Source organism: Chiloscyllium plagiosum, unplaced genomic scaffold (assembly GCF_037043375.1).
Source record: "Chiloscyllium plagiosum isolate Xiang-an unplaced genomic scaffold, Cpla_swu_hap1 HiC_scaffold_10, whole genome shotgun sequence".
Classification (NCBI taxonomy): Eukaryota; Metazoa; Chordata; class Chondrichthyes; order Orectolobiformes; family Hemiscylliidae; genus Chiloscyllium; species Chiloscyllium plagiosum.
The window spans coordinates 118759171-118781065 of NW_028270148.1; the positions used below are offsets into that span (position 1 = coordinate 118759171).

Consider the following 21895-nt stretch of genomic DNA (forward strand, 5'->3'; position numbering starts at 1 on the left):
GGAAGGATGTGGAAGCTTTAGAAAGGGTTCAGAAGGGATTTACGAGGATGTTGCCTGGTATGGAAGGAAGGTCTTATGAGGAAAGGCTGAGGGAATTGAGGCTGTTTTTGTTGGAGAGAAGAAGGTTGAGAGGTGACTTAATTGAGACGCATAAGATAATCAGAGGGTTAGATGGTGAAGGCTAATATGAGGGGATATAGCTTTAAAATTGAGGGGTGATAATAGGGGTAGCTTTTTTACTCAGAGAGTAGTAGGGACGTGGAATGGCCTGCCTGCAACAGTCGTAGACCCGCCAACATTAAGGGCATTTAAATGGACATTGGACATACATTGCCTACAATACTCCAAGTGCAGCCTCACCAATGACTTATACACCTGTAATATAACATTCCAACTCCTGTACTCAATGCCTTGACTAATGAAGGCTAAATGCCTTCTTCACCACCCAGTCTACCTGTGATGCCGCTTTCAATGAACTATGTAGGTCCCTTTGTTCCACAATACTCCTCAGGACCTTAGCATTTACTGTACAGGTCCTACCTTGGTTTGACTTTCTAAAGTGCAACACCTCACACTTATCTGTACTAAATTGCATTTGCCAATCCTCAGCTCATTTCCCCATCTGATCAAGATCCCTCTGTAATTTTTGATAACCTTCCTCGCTATCAACGATACCTCCTCATTTTGTACCATCTGGAAACTTACTAATCATGCCTTGTACATTCACATCCAGATCATTTATGTAAATAACAAATAACAAAGGTCGCAGCACCAGCACCTGTGGCACACCACTAGTCACAGGCCTCCAGTCTGAGAAACAACCTTCAACCATCACCCTCTGCTTCCAGCCATTAAGCCAATTTTGAATCCAATTAGCTAGCTCTCCCTAGATCTCATGCAACCTAATTTTCGTGACTAGTCTGCCATGTGGGACCTTGTCAAAGGCCTTACTAAAGTACACATAGACAACATCCATCTCCCTACCCTCATCTATCCTCTTGGTTAGCTCTTCAAAAAACTCGAAAAGATTTGTCAGACATGACTTCCTGTGCACAAATCCATGCTGACTATCCCTAATCAGACCTGTCAAAGGCAGGCTCTTTACACAAAAAGTGGTTGGTGGGTGGAATGCACTGCCAGCAGTGTTAGTAGAGTCAGATACTTTAACGATATTTAAGTGACTCTTGGATTGGCACAAGGAAGATTGTACAATGAAGAGTACATAGGTTAGTCTGATCTTAGAGTAGGATAAAAGGCCGGCACAACATCAAAGGCTGAAGGGCCTGTACTCTTCTATGTTCTATGTTCAAATGTTGGTTGATCCTGTCCCTCAGTATCCTCTCCAGCAACTTGCCTACCATTGACATTAGGCTCACTGGCCTGTGGTTTCCTGGCTTGTCTTTGCTACCTTTCTTAAACAAAGGAACTACATTAGCCACCCTCCAGTCTTCTGGAACTTCATCAGTAGCTAAAGATGAAGCAGAAATCTCTGCAAGGGCCTCTGCAATTTCTTCCCTAGCCTTCCACAATGTCCAAAGATGGACTTGATCAGGCCCAGGGGATTTATCCACCTTAATGTGCTTTAAGGCTGCAAACATCTCCTCTCCTGGTAATGTGTATGCAGTCCAAAACATCCTCAATTGCTTTAAGGCTGCAAACATCTCCTCTCCTGGTAATGTGTATGCAGTCCAAAACATCCTCACTTGGTTCCCTTACTTCCGCAATATCCCTCGTCAGCCAAGGATCCCTAAACCTACCAGCTTTTCCCTTCACCCGAACAGGGTCATACTGGTCTTGGATTCTTGATATCACACTTTTAAAAGCCACCCATTTATCAGCCGTTCCTTTTCCTTCACACAGACTCACTCAATCGACCTCTGCTAGATCCTGCCTAATGGCCCCAAAATTGGCCCTGCTCCAATTTAGCACCTCAATCTGTGGACCTCTCCTACCTTTTTCCACAACTATGTTAAAACTAAGAGAGTTATGGTTACTGGACCCAAAGTGCTCTCCGACTAACACTTCAGTCACTTGCCCAACCTTATTTCCTAAAAGGAGGTCCAATGTTGCACCTTCCCGAATAGGACCCTCTACATATTGATTTAGGAAACTTTCTTGGACCCATTTGACAAATTCCACCCCACCCAAACCTTTTTCACTCTGAGTGGCCCAGTCAATACAAAGGAAGTTAATATCTCCAACTAATACTACTCTATTATTCCTATAGGTATCTGCAATCACTCTGCATATCTGCTCCTCTAATACCCACTGACTATTTGGGGGTCTATAGTACAGTCCCAACAAAGTGACCATCTCCTTTGTGTTTCTAAGTTCTAACCATATGTCCTTATTTGATGACCCCTTAAGAATATCCTCTTTAAGCACTGTTGTTACATCCTCCCTTATTAAAAAGGCAACTCCCCTCCTCACTTACTTGTCCTTCTGACCCGCCTGTAGCTTCTGTATCGTGGAACACTGAGCTGCCAGTCCTGCCCTTCTCTCAGCCATGTTTCTGTTATGGCTATAATATCCCAGTCCCCAGAGACAATCCATGCTCTGAGCCCATCTGCTTTACCAGTCAGGCCTCGTGCGTTGAAATTAATGCACTTTAAACCAGAAGTCTTTTCCCTCCCTTGACTGTGCCCCTGAATATCTTGAATAGTAAACTTGCTCTCGATGGCTGATATATTTTCCCCTGACTGGTCAATGGTCCCTCTCTTATTCAGAGTCCCAACCCTCTGCCAAACTAGTTTAAACCATCCCCGGTAACACTAGCAAATCTACCCACAAGGGTTGGTCTTCCTCTGGTTCAAATGCAACCCGTCCCTCTTGTACAGGTCACCTCTATCACCAGAAGAGATCCCAATGATCCAAGAACTGGAAACCCTGTCCCCTACACCAGCTCCTCAGCCACACATTTACCTGGCCTACCTTTCTATTTCTATCCTCACCGGCGCATGACACTGGGAGTAATCCCAGAGATCACTACCTTTGAGGTCCTTCTTTTTAACTTCTTACCTAACTCCCTATACTCATTTCACAGGACCACATCCCTTTGTTCACCTATGTCAATTGTAGCCATGTGCACAATGACCTCTGACCACCAACGATCACCCTCCCTCTTCAGAAATGTTCTGCAACCACTGAGAGACACCCTTGACCCTGGCACCTGGGAGGCAACACCATCCTGGTGTCTCTGCTGTGGCCACAGAATTTCCTGTCGGTCCCCTCATGACTGAGTCTCCTACCAATTTCACTCTGTCTGACTGTACCCTTTCCCTCTGAGCCTCAGAGCTGATCACAGTGGCACTGACCTGACTGCTGATGCTCACTCCTGAAATGTGACCCCACCCCCCGACTGCTCACCCCTGAAAGGTCACCCCCTCAACTGCAAGCCCCTGAAAGATCACCACTCCAACACTGACTGCTCCTGCTAGCGCCTGAGAGGTCACCCCACACCACCACCAACTGCTCCTCCTAGCCCCTGAAAGGTCATCCCTCCCACAATGTATCCAAAGCGGGACACCTGTTATGAGGGGAATGGCCACAGAGGAACCCTGTACTAGCTGCCTTCCCACATTACCTCTTCTGGTGGTTACTCAGCAACCTGCATTGTGCATCTTAGAAGTGATCACTTGACTCTAGCTCTTATCAATAATATTCTCTGCAGCCCGGATTATCCTGAGTGAATCCAGTTCCAGTTCCAGTTCCAGTTCCCTGTGGTCTGTCAAGAGCTGCAGACAGGTGTACTTCTCACAGGTGTAGTCACCGGAAGTCACCCTGATCTCCCACACCCCTAACTACCATCCCTAGATAGTCTAGACAGAAAGAAAGTAGAGTGCGAGAGCCCTTGCCCGCACCCTCGCTCAGCCTCCTGAAGCAAAACCTCTCGACCAAAGGCCTCAGCATGTCCACTCTAACACTGGTCCAGTCTCTTATTGGCTGCTCCCTTGTCCACCTTGATCTTACCAGTCATCATCTTCACAGAGCCTTTTTTTAATTTCAAAAATATACTTTATTCATAACATATTTTGATGATCTGTACAATTGGTGGTTCCATATGTACATATACATTTCATTTCTGTACATACAGAGATCGGAATTAATCATTCGTATATACAGGTCTGTACATTTACCATCCATGTATTTAGCTGAGACGTCAGCGGAGCCCACTTACTGCATGGGCCCCCTGTTCTTCTTTGGCAGGCAGACGTTACACGGTGGTCTTTCCCCACCCCCTTGGCGGCAGCTGCCCCAAGCTTCAGCACGTCCCTCAACACGTAGTCCTGGATCTTGGAATGTGCCAGTCCGCAACACTCAGTCGGGGTCAGCTCCTTCAGTCGGAAGATCAACAGGTTTCGGACAGACCAAAGAGCATCTTTCACCGAGTTGATGATCCTCTAGTCACAGTTGATGATCGTCTTGGTGTCCGTCCCGGGGAACAGACCGTAGAGCACGGAGTCCCGCATCACGGACCTGTTTGGGACGAACCTCGACAAACACCACTGCATTCCTCTCCAGACTTCCTTTGCACAGGCACATTCCAGAAGGAGGTGTGTGACAGTCTTGTCCTCTCCACAGCCACTTCGAGGGCAGCTTGCGGTGCGGCTGAGAGTCCGGGCGTGCAGAAAGGATCTCACAGGCAGAGCCCTTCTCACCACCAGCCAGGCCATGTCTTGGTGCTTGTTGGAAAATTCTAGCAATGAAGCATTTTGCCAAATGACTTTGACAGTCTGCTCAGGGAACCACTCGATAGGATCTGCCCTCTCCTTTTCCCAAAGGGTCTCAAGGACACTACGTGCTGACCACCTCCTGATGGACTTGTGGTCAAAGATGTTTTTCTTCATAAATTTCTCCACGAAGGACAGGTGATACGGAATGATCCAACTACTTGGAGCGTTCCGCAGCAGCGAGGCCAGGCCTATCCTTCGCAGCATTAGGGACAGGTAGAACCTCAGTACGTAGTCACACTTGGTGTTTGTGTACCGGGGATCCACACACAACTTGATACAGCCACACAGAAAGGTGGCCATCTGGGTGAGGGTGGCATTGGGTATGTTTTTTCCCCGTTGCCCAGATCTTTATACATCGAGTCCCTTCGGACCCGGTCCATCTTTAATCTCCATATAAAATGGAAGATGGCCCGGGTGACTGCGACAGCACAGGTTCTGGGAATAGGCCAGACCTGTGCCACATATAACAGCAATGACAGTGCCTCACACTGATGACCAGGGTTTTACCCGCAATGGAGAGCGACCGTAGTTTCCATCTGCCTAGTTTCTGCCTCACGTTCCTGATACGCTCCTCCCAAGACTTGGCACACGCCCCAGCCCCTCCGAACCAAATACTCAGCACCTTCAGGTGGTCAGTCCTGACGGTGAAGGGGATCGAGGATTGGTCGGCCCAGTTCCCGAAGAGCATGGCCTCGCTCTTGCCTCGGTTTACCTTGGCCCCCGAGGCCCGTTCGAACTGGTCACATACGCACATGAGTCTGTGCACGGACAGTGGATCCAAGTAGAAAACGGCGACGTCATCCATGTACAGGGAGGCCTTAACTTATAAGCCCCCGCTGCCAGGAATAGTCACCCCTCTCAGGCTCGCATCTTTCCTGATGGACTCGGCAAATGGCTCTATGCAGCACACAAACAAGGCAGGAGAGAGAGGGCAGCCCTGCCTGACTCCAGATCTAACTGGGAAGCTATCTGATTCCCACCCATTGATTTAGACTGCACTGACAATGTTGGTGTAGAGCAGTCTGATCCAATTACAGATTCCCTCCCCAAAGCCCATTTTGGAGAGAACATCTCTCATATACCTGTGTGATATCCTGTCAAAGGTTTTCTCCTGGTCCAGGCTGATGAGGCAGGTGTCCAACCCCCTGTCCTGCACGTAAGTGATCGTAGCCCTGAGGAGTGCGAGACTCTCAGTGATCTTCCTGCCCAGTACAGCACAGGTTTGGTCAGGGTGGAACACCGATCCCAGAGCAGACCTGACCTGGTTGGCGATGACCTTTGACAAGATTTTGTAATCCGCATTCAGTAGTGAGGTTGGGTCTCCAATTTCTGATTTCCTCCCTCTCCCTCTTCCGCTTGTAGATGAGAGTGATGATGCCTTTCCTCATGGATTCACTCATGGTACCTGCCAGAAGCATACTGACATACATCTCCAGCAGGTCCTGGCCAATCAAGTCCCACAGGGCATCATAGAGCTCAACCCGGTAAGCCGTTGCTTCCAGGAGTTTTATTCTTTTTGAAGGACTCGAGGGCCTTGGTCAGCTTGTCCAGAGATAGCGGCTGGTCCAGCCTCTCCTGTGTTCTGTCGTCTAAGACCTCCGTGATAGAGGACAGGGATGACTGGGAGGCTGTGCTGTCGGTTGGCTTTGTGTCATACAGACTGGCATAGAAGGATTTGCTGATCCTCATGATGTCAGCCTGAGATGACGTTATCGAGCCATCTTCTTCCTTCAGGCTGCTGAGCACGGAGCTCTCTTTGTGCACCTTCTGGAAGAAGAAACGTGAGCACATCTCGACCAGCTCCACGGAGTGGACCCTGGACCGGAAGATTATCTTGGAGGCCCCCACAGCAAAGAGCGAGGCTTGCTGGCCCTTCACCTCCTTGAGGTCCTCCGTGACATCGACCCCCATCGTCTGCAGCAGGAGCAGGTTCTGCATACTTTCCTGGAGTTGGGACAGTTTTTCCCGCCTCTCTCTCTCCTCCTGAACACCTTTGAGGATGAAGAACCTCTTAATGTTCCCTTTTACTGTTTCCCACCAGTCTGCTGGGGACTCAAAGAAGGGCTTCATGGTTCTCCAACCTGCGTAACCTCTCTTGAGATCACCAATGTTTCCCGGAGTCAACAGCTTGGTGTTCAGCTTCCATGTTCCCTTACCAGCCCGCTGTTCGCCCTGTCAGTGACAGTCAGCCAGCAGGAGGCAATGGTCAGAGAAGAACACTGGCTTGACGTCGGTGAATCTTGGTCACAGGAGGCCACAGGGTTGAAAACATCAATGTAGCGTTTCAGGTTTAACCACACCTTAACACGAGGTTCTCTCTGTCCTGCTGTACAGACATGATGACAATGGCAATGTCTCCCAGAATTCCACTGCGATGACTCTCAGCCGCCCTCTGATTTGTGGAGCTAGTCTTTCTCAGGTCCAAATATGTTGAGCTCATACTTGCCCAGTTTGACTTTCATCTGCTCCAAGTGTTCAACTCACCTGCTCCAAAAGATTGCCATTTTATTTCTGCTTTAGACCAGCTGGAGACTAACTGCTTCTTTAAATTGGGGTCTCCCCAAAGCCGAGGAGTTATTTCATTTCCTCACCACTGAATGGTCTCCCTGCTTCCCATGAAATTACCTGTTTGTAGAGTCTGCCTGTCATTGAGAATATTGTTGTAACTGTCACTCTCACATATCATCACCACTCCCTCCCACCTTGTCCCAGTTTGCTTCAGGGTATTCACTGTGGATTGTCTCTGTCTGATTGGGGCACTTTGGGAAACATGTATCATTGTAGCCTTCTCATTGAGACATTATATTGATGCTCTGTTTTTCAAAGAATAGCTCTGTATGTCTAGACCTCAAACAGCTGAATATGGGAAATATTGGGATGTTTTGTAAATTTTATTATTATCCTTCCCTCAGTGTCCAATGTTGTCATCCGCCCTGAGTGGTGCTCATTTGCTTACTGGCAGTGGATGTGTGGTGCAGGGCAACAGCTGTAGAAGTGGAACTCAGCACAGCCAATCTTCTGCTGATAGAAATTAAAACAGGCAATTCACATTCTACGCCAGTGATTGCCAATAAACTGTTACAGAGACCAGTCTTGATTTGAATTTCCATAGGAATTCTCCCACGCTAACTCCAGGCAGAGATTTATATATCTCCCAGGAAATAGTTCAAGTGCCTTCCTGTAACTGGCCGTGGACAGAGAGCAATAGCAGGCCATTCAGCTACCAAGATTGCTCTCCTCTAGTGTTTGTAACTTGTAAATGACCAGCAATGAAGCATTAGTCAGAAGCAGATTGTTCTCACTATAATAGCCTTCACTTTTTCTTCAAAGTTTTCTGTTCTTACTTTCTTGCAGGCCTGCTTATAAAGCACCATGACTTGTTGTGTCTAATTCTCCAGTCCCTTCTGCCATTATCCTGATCTGTCACCAATTCAACAAGGATTGGACAAAGTTTAATTAATTTACGAGGAGAAAGTGAGGTCTGCAGATGCTGGAGATCAAAGTTGAAACTTTATTGCTGGAACAGCACAGCAGGTCAGGCAGCATCCAGGGAACAGGAGATTCGACGTTTCGGGCACAGGCCCTTCTTCCTGAAGAAGGGCCTGTGCCCGAAACGTCGAATCTCCTGTTCCCTGGATGCTGCCTGACCTGCTGTGCTGTTCCAGCAATAAAGTTTCAACTTTAATTAATTTACCACCTGTAAGGAGAGCAAAGAGCTGACGTTTTGAGTCTAACTGACCCTTTGTCAAAGCTTTGACAAAGGGTCAGTTAGACTCGAAATGTCAGCTCTTTGCTCTCCTTACAGATGCTGCCAGACCTGCTGAGATTTTCCAGCATTTTCTCTTTTGGGTTTCAGATTCCAGCATCCAGCATTTTAATTAATTTACAGCAGGCAGGCTATTTATCCAGAGTTTACCATAAGGAAATTACTCTTTGAGCTTCACCATTCCCATAGCTGAGATGACTATCAAGAATTGGACTTTTGCTAAGTACTGTTGCAATGTAAAATACATCTTCACTCATCAATTTCTTTTAAGGCCTGTTTTTATCACTTTAGGCCTGAATTTTGCGTAACCTTGTAGCCAAGTAATTAAAGCTACAATTGGAGAGTTTGGAACATTCAACGTAATTGTATTGTGTGACAAGCAACCAAAACTCAGTGCCCAATTCTCTGCATTAACATTTCGCAGGCTCTGGTTTGACTAAAGAGTTTTGGTGACCCTGAAAATGGTAAACTGTGCTCCCTAACTCTCTCCCTTCTTCTCAACACTGTTTTATTGTTATTAGCAGAGGCTTAGTACAGGTAAACAATCCTTTTCCTGAAGTTCTGAAATCCGAAAAGCTCTGAAATCCCAAGTTTTTCTCGTGAAGTATGAAGCATCAGTCATGTCTGCATAACAAGGCTTATTTGGCGTGCGAAGTCGACACCCACTTGACCCACGTGGCGGTTTGGCCCAACACTGGCAGGTGTCAACTATGTATTTTTTTTCACTATGTAACTTCACTGTGAAAATGCCAAAAAGAGCTGCAGATACACCTATGTGTAACAATAATAAAAAAAGGAAGTATCTGACAATATCAATAACACAGAAAGTGGAGTTATTACAGAAGCTTGATTGTGGTGTGTCTGTGCAGCATCTTACTGAAGAATATGGTGTTGGAACTACCACTGTATATGATTGAAAAAATCAGAAAGACAAGTTACTGAAGTTTTATGGTAACAGTGATGACAATAAACTAATGAAAAATAGGAAAACACTGCATAGGGCAAAAACTGAAGATCTTAACTGTGTTCGACACAGTGCATTCGACATCGAAGAAGTGAACGTATGCCACTAACTGGTTTATTGGTCATGAAACAAGCTACAAGATATCTTAAAGAACTGAACATTGAAAGTGAGTGCCAATATGCAGAAGGTTGGCTGCAAAAATTTAAGAAGTATATTGGTGTAAAGTATCTGAAAATCTGTGGTAAAAAGTCTTCTGCTGAATAACGGCTGGTGAGAGAGCACCAACAGGTTTAAAGGATAGTAAGGACAGGTTAACTATCTTGGGTGTGCCAATGCTACAGACACACACAAGATGAAGTTGGCAGTGATTGGGAAAAGCAAACATCCGAGATGTCTGAAGGTGTACATAATTTACCTGTACATTATTATGCAAACAAGAAAGCATGGGTAACCAGAGAAATGTTTCTCGACTGGTTTAGTAATCACTTCTTACCAGTGGCACAAGCTCATTGCAGGCAAGCTGGACTGGAAGAAAACTGTAAAATTTTATTGCTCCTGGACATCTGCTCCACGCATCCCCCTGCCAAACTTCTTGTTGAAGGTGTTAGCCCCCTGTGTGCTGTTGCCTGAGCCATAATGTTTAGACTGATTCTAATCTAAAAAATGAGTTAACAGAGTCTTACATGGATTTGTGCAGTTTTTGAGAAAAGTACAATGTAACTCTGCAAGTACAAATTCACCCCACAAACGTATATGTGTGTGTGTGTGTCTGGGGTGAGGGGTTGTGAGTGTCTGTGAGAGAGAGTGTATATGTGTGTGTGTGAGTGTAAAGGGGTCTAAGTCTGTGAGAGGGTCCATGTTTGAGTGTGGGAGTGTGTGTCTGTGTATAGGAGAGTGTGTGTGTGTGTGTTTGTGTGTAGGAGTGCGTGTGTGTGTTTAGGAGTAGGGGTATGAGTGCCTGTGTGTGTGTATAGTGCAATGGTGGTCACTTGTAGTGTGACATGAGCCCAAGGTTCCGGTTGAGGCCCTCCCTATGGGTACTGAACTTAGCCTCTGCTCGGCTACTTTTCGTTGTTGCCTGTCCCAAAGTCCAACTTGGAGGATGGTCACACGAAGGTCTGAGGTCGAACGTCCTAGACCGCTAAAGCATACAAGGCAGGTACTCATGCGACTCAGCCAACGTTGTCTGTCTCATACGCAGCAGGCAAGGATGTCCTGAGGCATGGTTCATTGGTGAAACCGAGCAGCTGGTACAGCACCGGATGGATGGGCACTGCACAACAATCAATAGACTGGAGTGTTCCCTCCCAGTCAGAGAACACTTCAGTGGTCCAGGACATTCGACCTCGGACCTTCGGGTGACCATCCTCCAAGGCAGGCTTCAGGAGGAACAGCAGCAAAAAGTAGCCAAGCAGAGCCTGATAGCTAAGTTTCATACCCATAGGGAGGGCCTCAATCAGGACCTTGACTTCATGTCACACTACAGGTGACCACCATTGCACTACATACACGCACAAAGGCACTTCTATACACACGCGCACACACACAGGCACTCCTATTTACACACATACATACAGACACTCCTGTACACAGACACACACACACGCTCCTACAGACACACGCACTCTCACACTCACACATGGACCCTCTCACAGACTTAGACCCCTCTACACTCACACACACACAGGCACTCCTATATAGACACACACACACACACACACACACTCTCCTCTAGACATACACACTCCCACACTCACACATGGACCCTCTCACAGACTTAGACCCCATTACACACACACAAACACACATATACACTCTCTCTCACAGACACTCACAACCTCTCACCCCAGACACACTCCCACATTCTCACATGCACCCTCTCACAGACTTAGACCCCTTTACACTCACACACATATATACTCCTCTCACAGGCACTCACAACCCCCAACCCCAGACACACAACACACACACAAACCTACATGCACACATACACATATACATTTGTGGGGTGAATTTGTACTTGCAGAGTTACATTGTACTTTTCTCAGAAATTGCACAAATCCATGTAAGACTCTGTTAACTCATTTTTTTAGATTAGAATTAGTCTAAAAATTATGGCACAGACAACAGCACACAGCGGCTAACACCTTCAACATATATCTGGGCTGACACCATATGTTACAGTTAACCTGAGAATGTAACTTTTTAAAAAGGTTTTGTGAGTTATACATGAAAGGAGTGAAACTAACATGGTCATTCTAACAGATGAGAGACTTAAACAATCAAGGTATTTTTCAAAGTATAATTTCAGTTACATCACACTGTAAACTTTTGCTATACATTCTGTGTTTTACAATTGTGTCCACCACAACCACCTGATGAAGGAGCAGCGCTCTGAAAGCTAGTGCTTCCAATTAAACCTGCTGGATGGAGGAGATCCAAGATGACGGCGACCCAGCAAGTCTGAGTCTATAGTGCTCCTCCCAAGACTTGGGCAAAGTGGGTCACCCGCCTCTACCACACTTACCAAATCATTTAAAATAGTTTTTACTTAATGTAATTAGTTGCTCAGTACTGAATTTAAACAATCTAATCTCCTGTCAAAATGACGAAAGGGAAGGGAGCCCGCAGTTCTCAGCAGGCAGGAACCCCTCACCCATCCTCTCCAGCTGCAGCTGGGGCGTCCGCAGCCGCCCCGGGGGACTTACCTACGGTGGCGAGCCTCGTGGAAATCATCTTCAAACTCGACGTGAAGATCGACGCCTTCATCGAAGAGTCCCGGAGCAGATGGAATTCGCTCTTGGCCGCGCTACAAAAGCACGACCGAGACATTGAGGAAATTGAGTGCCGAGTCAGGGGGGCGAAGCTAAAGGCTGCAACCTCTGAGACTATAGCAGAATCGGCTGTGGATCAGGTCCGGACTCTCAAACAGCAAGTCCGGACCTTAGAGAATCACATCGATGACCTCGAGAATTGAGGTCATCGAAAAAATATTCGTTTGCTGGGCCTTCCCGAACGGGAAGAGGAAGGCCAACTTACAGCGTTTCTCGAGCAGTGGCTTCCACAGCTGTTAAATCTAGAGGCTGGATCAGGCCAGGTAAGGGTGGAATGGACCTACCGGGTTGCAGTGCGCGGGCCCGGCTCGAACCAGCTCCCCCGCCCGGTTCTGTTCTGGCTGCAGAGCTATAAGGAGAGGCAGATGCTCTTGGAAGCTTCCAGAAATCTTGGGAAAGATCCCCAAGCCATGATTTATAAAGGATCCAAGATTATGTTATTCCAGGACTTTTCCCCAGCTTTGGTCCGAAAGAGGAAGGCGTTTGACGAAGCGAAGAAACATTAAGGGACTTAAACTTTCAGTACTCCTTGCACTACCCAGCTGTGCTACGCTTCAGCCATGAAGGGTCTGTGTATAACTTCGGATCGCCGGAGAAGGCCAAGGAATTTTTGCACTCTGTTAGATAAATTGTAAGAGTTAATTGATGTTGTTTTGCCCTACCCCGATTTACCCCTTTTTTTTTCCTTTTATTACCTTACTGTTTAATATTATCTCCGGGGGGCGGGGAGAGGGGTTTATTTATCTGTTCTTCGCTTAGCGATTTTCTCCCCCTTTTTTTACTATATATATAGGCCGGGGGTCTAGTTAATGTAGGTGGGGGGGAAGGGGGTGGGGGTGGGGGGAGGTGGTTACCTTATCCTATTTTATCTCTGTCTTTAGGAGCGGGGTTGTTTTCCCTTGTCATTTTGTATTACTATATTTAATTATTATTTGTTGAGACTGTAATTTTATAGTTATATATATTCATACATGGTATTAACATTAGCAAATATATCCAGGTGTTGGTGTGGGTGGGGGGTAGGGTACTCACTGTTAACTCTCGCTCTGTAGTATATTTGAATTTTCTTTATCCTATTGTGGGGTGCCTAGGTCAAGGGTGGGGCACTGGTTGGGAGAGGATATGAAGGGCTTTTGGAAAGAAATGATGCCCCCTGGGAACAAGGGGGAAAATCTCCATTTAAATACGTTTTATATTTTTTTATTTAGAAATGTTTTTTTATTATATTGATCTGAGTGTATTGAAGAGCATTTATTTTTGTGAATTTTATATGCTCCATACTCGGGATGTTTTGGATAGGGTTTCTCCTCCCGAGGGGTCTCGGACTTGCCCGGTGACTATGGTTAATCAGTCGATTAAATGATGCACCTGGAATGTCAAGGGATGTAATTCATCAGTCAACAGGAAGAAAATGTAGAGAAGAGGTGTTGGAAATCCTGGAAAAGGTGAAAATAGATAAGTCCCCTGGGCCTGATGGCATTTATCCTAGGATTCTCTGGGAAGCAAGGGAGGAGATTGCAGAGCCATTGGCCTTGATTTTTATGTCCTCTTTGTCTACAGGAGTAGTCCCAGAAGACTGGAGGATAGCAAATGTGGTTCCCTTGTTCAAAAAGGGGAGTAGGGATAGCCCTAGTAACTATAGGCCGGTGAGTCTCACTTCTGTTGTGGGCAAAGTCTTAGAGAGAATTGTAAGGGATAGGATTTATGCACATCTAGATAGGAATAATGTGATCAAGGATAGTCAGCATGGTTTTGTGAAGGGCAAGTCGTGCCTCACAAACCTTATTGAATTCTTTGAAAAGGTGACGAAGGAGGTTGATGAGGGGAAAGCGGTAGATGTGGTATATATGGATTTTAGTAAGGCGTTTGATAAGGTTCCCCATGGTAGGCTACTGCAGAAAATACGGAGATATGGCATTGAGGGTGAGTTGGAGGTTTGGATTAGGAATTGTTTGGATGGAAGAAGACAGAGGGTAGTAGTTGATGGCAAAGTTTCTTCATGGAGTGCCGTCACTAGCGGTGTTCCGCAAGGATCTGTTTTGGGACCATTGCTGTTTGTCATTTTTATAAATGACCTGGAAGAGGGGTTAGAAGGTTGGGTGAGCAAGTTTGCGGATGACACGAAAGTCGGAGGAGTTGTTGACAGTGAGGAAGCATGTGGCAGGTTACAGCAGGATATAGAGAAGCTGCAGAGCTGGGCAGAAAGGTGGCAGATGGAATTCAATGTAGCTAAGTGCGAGGTGATTCACTTTGGGAAGAATAACAAAAAGATGGGGTACTGGGCTAATGGTCGGATACTTGGTAGTGTGGATGAGCAGAGGGATCTTGGTGTCCATGTACACAGATCTCTGAAAGTTGCCACCCAGGTAAATAGTGCGGTGAGGAAGGCATATGGCGTACTGGCTTTTATTGGTAGAGGAATTGAGTTCCGGAGTCCTGAGGTCATGATGCAGTTGTATAAGACTCTGGTACGGCCGCATCTGGAATATTGTGTGCAGTTTTGGTCGCCATACTATAGGAAGGATGTGGAGGCATTGGAACGGGTGCAGAGGAGGTTTACCAGGATGTTGCCTGGTATGGAAGGAAAATCGTATGAGGAAAGACTGAGGCACTTGGGGCTGTTTTCACTAGAGAAAAGAAGGTTTAGGGGTGACTTGATTGAGGTGTACAAGATGATTAGGGGGTTAGATAGGGTCGACAGTATGAACCTTTTCCCGCGTATTGAGTCGGGTATTACAAGGGGGCATAGCTTTAAATTAAGGGGGGGTAGATATAGGACTGATGTTAGGGGTAGGTTCTTCACTCAGCGAGTCGTTAGTTCATGGAATGCCCTGCCAGTAACAGTGGTGGACTCTCCCTCTTTATGGGCATTTAAGAGGGCATTGGATAGGTATATGGAGGATAGTGGGTTAGTGTAGTTTAGGTGGGCTTGGATCGGCGCAACATCGAGGGCCCAAGGGCCTGTACTGCGCTGTATTCTTCTATGTTCTATGTTCTATAAAATATTATCAAACGTTAAGAAAGAAAGGGTTGATATAGCTCTCCTACAGGAGACACACTTATTGGATAAAGAACACTTGAAATTACGACAGGGAAGGGATTATTTTGCATTCTCTCTTTCTGTGCAAGGAAAAATATTTTGGTAAACGGGGTGGCTGAGGGCCCTCATGGACTTTCGAATTGGCACAGAATAATTATGGAATATATTCCCCCTGACTTCATTACAAATATAGTGCACCAATAAACCAAATTATTCCATAAAATATGGCAGCCCTTCTTGAATTACACAAATACAGATATTTCGGTCATCCTAACAAGGGCTTTTATTTAATTGAGATGGCGAACCTGGCTGGTCCGGGGCCCCTTGGGAGAAGAATCCCGCACGAATACAGGTTTTGTTGTGATCTGATGTTAACACATTCCCAGCATATATACCACTACTCAATTTCTGTGTTATCCGTCATTTTTTTCTCTCTCTTGAATAATGTAAGAGATTTAATCGTACACTCTGGTTAGTTGTAGGTTAGATGAGTAGTTAGTTGAGTTTTGGTTTTTTTTCTCTTGGTATTTCTTTTTCTCTGTTTGATAGATTTTGGTTATTATTTATTTAAGATTTAATTGTATATCAATGTTTAGTTTTCTTTTGTAAACGTGTAAAAACATGTTAAATTTTCAATAAAAATATCTATTAAAAATAAACCTGTTGGACTATAACCTGGTATTGTGTGATTTTTAATTTTGCATACCCCAATCCAACACTGGCATCTCCAAATCATGACTATTTTTTAAACTGTATGCTTGCTGCAGTTAACAGAGGGATAGGAATTCAAGACTTTCTGAAAGAGTTAAGTGTTAAGGATGCCATTTATGCCGTTGCTAATGCTTGGAAGGATGTTGATAAATCAACATTAACAAATGCTTGGCACAGACTCTGGCCTACAACGAGGTTCGATGTAAATGAACCTAAAGATGAAGACTTTTAAGGGTTTTGTGTCACTGAAGAGAAAAAGATCATAGCAAACCTCATCACTTATGCACCAAGTTTATCGGACAAAAGTGTAAATAAATTACAGGAAGCTTACATTGAAGAGGCCAATGGGCTGAGAAGTAGCAGATGGAGTTTAATTTAGATAAATGCGAGGTGCTGCATTTTGGGAAAGCAAATCTTAGCAGGACCTATACACTTAATGGTAAGGTTGTAGGGAGTGTGGTTGAGCAAAGAGACCTTGGAGTGCAGGTTCATTGTTCCTTGAAAGTACAGCAGGTAAATAGGATAGTGAAAAAGGTGTTTGGTATGCTTTCCTTTACTGGTCAGAATATTGAGTACAGGAGTTGGGAGGTCATGTGGCGGCTGTACAGGATATTGGTTACGCCACTGTTAGAATATTGCATGCAATTCTGGTCTCCTTCCTATCGGAAAGATGTTGTGAAACTTGAAAGGGTTCAGAAAAGATTTACAAGGATGTTGCCAGAGTTGGAGGATTTGAGTTATAGGGAGAGGTTGAATAGGCTAAGGCTGTTTTCCCTGGAGCATCGGAGGCTGAGGGGTGACCATATAGAGGTTTATAAAATCATGAGGGGCATGGATAGGATAAATAGACAAAGTCTTTCCCCTTGGGTCAGGGAATCCAGAACTAGAGGGTTTAGGGTGAGAGGGGAAAGATATAAAAGAGACCTAAGGGGCAACATTATGCAGCAGGTGGTACGTGTATGGAATGAGCTGCCAGAGGAAGTGGTGGAGGCTAGTACAATTGCAACATTTAAAAGGCATCTGGATGGGTATATGAATAGGAAGGGATTGGAGGGATATGGGCCAGGTGTTGTCAGGTAGAATTAGATTGGGTTGGGATATCTGGTCGGCATGGACAAGTTGGACCGAAGGGTCTGTTTCCGTGCTGTACGTCTCTATGACTTTATAAATGCTGAACATTGACAATGAGGCACCCCATCGTGCATTCCTTCTGTGGTGGGAAAATTGCTGAAATGGTTTTAAATACGGATCAGCGTGAGGATAGTAATGATGACTTTCTGAACACAGTTGAAAAAATCCCCATAGACGATCTGGTGAAAATCTGTGATCAGTTAATTGCTGGCCTTGAACAACGTTCATTTATCAGTGAGCACGAGATTATGGCAAAGTTAAAAATCACACAACACCAGGTTATAGTCCAACAGATTTATTTGGAAGTACTAGCTTTAGGAGCGTCGCTCCTTCATCAGATGATTGTCACAACTCCCTGATGAAGGAGCAGCGCTCCAAAAGCCAGTGCTTCCAAATAAACCAATGGATTACAACCCGGTGTTGTGTGATTTTTAACTTTGTCTTTCAACAATCTTTAAAAATACCTTTACCTCGGCCAACCCCATTTCTTAAGTAATTAAGTCGAACATATAAGTGATAGAAAGAACAAACAGCGATGAAAACAACAAGTTATATTTTTATATGGCAGCACATCCCAAAAATTCACAAGAATGTTATTTTTGTAAAAAGGAAGTTGATACCAAGCCACATAAGGAGATATTAGGGCAAGAGACTAAAAGATAACTTGGTCAAAGAGGTAGGTTTTAAGAAGAGTCTTAGAGGCAGAAACAGAAATGGAGAGCTGCAGGGAAGGAAGTCTCGAGTTTAGTACCTTGAGATTTGAAGGAACGGCCACTAATGGTGGAAGGTTGAAAGTTTGTAGATCTGGAGTGAATGACAACGTAGGGAAAGGCATTAGTTTCCATACTGGAGACTTCCTTAGCATTGTGTTTGTGAGATATTTGGGACCCCCCTACTCACAACATTCTGCATGAATTAGTCATTCAAATGACACAATGTGAGAGACATTTTGTAGAGTTGTTAAATCATACAATGATTATGCATTGATATCTGACACACTGTAGAGGGGAAATTCTGAGTGAATGAGGTTTTTCTGTGGTTAGGAGTTCGTTGTAGCAGGAACTACAGTCTCTTTCCCTTGCTATTTGACAATACACATTCAGTGATCAACCGTAATCGCCCACAGGAAAGGAAACTATTTCTTTATCTCAGTGTCACTTCCCAGAATGGTACTTTAGTCACATGGTACAATAATAACCTCCCATATGAGGCTGTGCAGTCTGACTCTGGACAGCATTGTGACTGGGTGTTAATTTCCAGACTGCAGTATTTCAAGGGGATTATGCAAGACCACTGGCCTGCTCTATCTTCAATTTCAACCAAATAGAAAAGGACGACAATTCGCCAGACATAAGGGTTTCTGAATTGACCTCTTGGCTGCATTGCACATCAAGTGAGTGAGATATGCTTGGAAGAATCTGAACCGTGAATTGCTTTTAACAAATTGTAAGAAGGATGCAGATGCAAGGGGCTTGAAGCTCACACTGTCCAACACAACCAGGTCTGTTCCAAGAACTCAGCTTGCTTTCTCATTCCACGACCCGGACTCTTTCTGAGGGCTGTCTGGGTGAGTGACCAACATTTCCTGTTCTCAAAACAGCAATAGCTCACGCTGAGAAAATACATACTTTAATGTGTTTCATTTTAGAAATAGATTCTAATCTTAGCTGCTGGCTGGTTGTTCGGTGTGATGCAAAGACTTTTAAATGGTCAACTTAACAAATTGAGGCATATTTTACAATAGCCTGGTCGATCAAATGCAGAGTAATGTCATCAGATGGGAAGAGACCTCATCTGGAGAACTTGCCATCCTAAGCATAACTTCAGTTGTCCAAATAAATCACTTGAAGGTACACAGACAGTGAAGTGTGTGAAAAAACGCTTTCACAATTTTATCTTATTTTATGACTTTTTCAATGTTAATTGAGTGGGACGAGACTGTCCATTCTTCTGAAGGATAGGAGGTGGAATTTATTGCACAGCCCTAATTGCCCTGGGAAGATGATATGATCCTCTTTTTGAGCTGCTGGTAGTCAGTGTGGATTGATGGTGTTGGTTAGAGAAATCCAAGAGGTTGATAATGTTAAGAGTGCTGGTGTATGTTTGTCACAAGATACTGACTCTTTAGTTCACCACCCCCAGATTAACTTTTAAAGGAGCTCTGTCCTTTTAGTGAAGTGTTTTGATAATTATGCCTTGTTATTTCCAAGCTCTGCTGTGTGAAGCCAAAGAGTACCCAAACTGCAGTTTTTGGTGTGAAAACGTGAGGGGGAGAGGGAGGCCCAGCCAATACTCCAGATACCCTGCTCCTGATGTGAACTGTCTCAGGAAAGGAAGCCAATCAGCAGAACTGTACATATCCTGTAAGTGAGGATGGTGTTGGTTGTTCAGACTGTTTTCCCTGTTCCCATAAGGCAATGTAATAGAAAAGTTTACTTGTATAGCACAATTTCTGGATATCCCAGAGCCAACAAAGTATTTTTTTGAAATGTAGTTGTAATGTAGAAGACAGGGTGGCAATGTATCTTCAGCAGCTCCGAGAAACATCAGATGACATCACGATCAAATCATCTATTTTTGCAGTTGATTGAGGGAGGGGAATATCCTGGAATACAGCCACCTACAGCCATGGCTCAATATCTCATCTAATAATGACAATTCCAACAGTACAGCAGTCGTTCAATATTATGTGAAAGTAAGCAACAGTTTGGATTATGGGCTCTGACAAACCCACAACCTCAGTATCAAAGATTGTCAATAAATTGACCAAAGTTTGGACCGTGGTAAACTTGGTTCCTGTCTCTGAATTTAAAGATGGTGCAGAACACAAAGAGACTTCTTTAATCATGAAAAGAGATGAAATAGAAATATTCAAACAAGGAAGCAATCTCTTTCTAAACGTATTCCTCTTACTAACCAAAAGTAATAAATGGCTCATCTTTCCATTGTTGTGCAATTCCCACTCTGGGATCTTGTACATTAGCTTATTTGGATAATGACGCCTTGATGCAGCTAGTGTGGATTTAATTGTGTGGGAGTGGGTCTAAGTAGATGTTATATCAGACCAAGAGAGTTGAATCAATGAATAATTCTGAAACCCATGCTTAAAGATTGAATTAAGTTGTTTAGAATGTCCCATTTCTTCTTTCAGTCCTAGCATTATAGGACTTCACCAATACTGACAAAATATTGTTCAAGTCGAACTTAAATTTCCTGCCAATTTCATTACAATAACATAAAACTGTCAAAAATAGTTAAATCTGCTCTCTCTAAGGTATGAAAATTAAAATGTTATGTATTTAAGAAACTACCATTGGGGAAGCTTTTCCCATTTCTCCTGATTGACCTAATACATTAGTTCTATTTCTCTCTCCACATAGTGCCTGACCTGCAGAGTATTTCCATGTCTTGTGTCATAAAAGTCCTTCCCAAAACGGAACTTTACAAGTTAGAACCCCTGACAAGACAGTAAAATAGTATTGTTTGCTACAGCTGAGAATCTAGTGGTAGATTAAGGTAAACCTCTGAGCAATTGCTCAGAAAATTCAAGGCTAATACTTTGTAATAGACCATAATTTATAGGAGCATTATTAGACCATTTGACTGCTCCACCATTCGATCATGGCCAAAATGTTTCTCAGCCCCATTCTCACGCCTTCTCCCTAGAATCCTTAATCCTAATTTAGAACCTAGCTACCTCTGCCCTAAATACACTCTGTCGTAAATAGAAGGCACAGATTGTTTGTTAGTGGATAAACTGACAGATAATCATAAAAACTATGGAGATTTGGGCATTTTTCAGTGTTCAATGCACTGTATAAATTCACATTGTACTTATATGGTTTACTTGTAATCTTTTTCAGGCCACCTGCTTGATATGCAATCAGATTGGGCACATCTTAGAGCTCGAAAACACAAGATATCAAAACTACAGGATACTGCTATTCAGGTGAGGTCATTTACACCTTTTCTGCTGCAAAATTTTGTTTCATGGAAAACTCACTGTGCACGTTAGAGGCCATTTGGCCCATCAAGCCTGTACCAGCCCTCCGAAGAATATCCCACCCAGAGCCATCCTATCCCTGTGACCCCACATTTCCCATAGCTAATTTACCTAATCTACACATCTTTGGACTGTGGGAGGAAACTGGAGCACCTGAAAAAAACCCACACAGACAAGGGATAACCTGAAACTACACACAGACAGTTACCCGAAGCTAGAACCAAACTTGGGTCCCTGGTGCTGAGAGGCAGCAGTGCTAACCACTGAGCCACCATGTCATCCACAAAATCTCTGCTATCAAACCCACAAAGACCAATATCCATTGGATCTTGAGTCCAAATTCTAACCACTTGGCCATCTTGATCGGAGGTAAAGAAAATCCTTGTAGGAGTGTGGCACTGTTGGAGGATCAGTGCTGAGGGAGCACCTCACTGTCCGAGGGTCAGTGCTGAGGGAGCACCACACTGCCGGTGGGTCAGTGCTGAGGGAATGCTGCACTGTCAGAGTGTCAGAACTGAGAGAGTGCCACACTGTTGGAAGGTCAGTATTGAGAGCGTATCACACTGTTGGAAGGTCAGTGCTGAGAGAGTGCCACACTGGCAGAGGGTCAATGCTGAGGGAGTGCCGCACTGTTGTAGGTTAGTGCTGAGGGAATGCCACACCGTCAAAGGATCAGTGCTGAAGGAGAGCCGCACTGTCAGAGTGTCAGTGCT

The 21895-nt window shown here is 44.7% G+C and overlaps 1 protein-coding gene across 4 annotated transcripts in view; it reads left to right on the forward strand.

The window, feature by feature from the left end:
• The window catches only part of stx11a (syntaxin 11a), a 31547-nt gene that overhangs the window by 3683 nt on the left and 5969 nt on the right, over nucleotides 1-21895 (forward strand). The window contains exons 2-3 of one of the 4 annotated variants that reach the window (XM_043704253.2): nucleotides 19390-19542; nucleotides 21043-21128. The gene's annotated coding sequence lies outside the window, so the exon portion shown is untranslated. The other 3 variants (XM_043704254.2, XM_043704250.2, XM_043704252.2) reach the window with 3 other exon arrangements.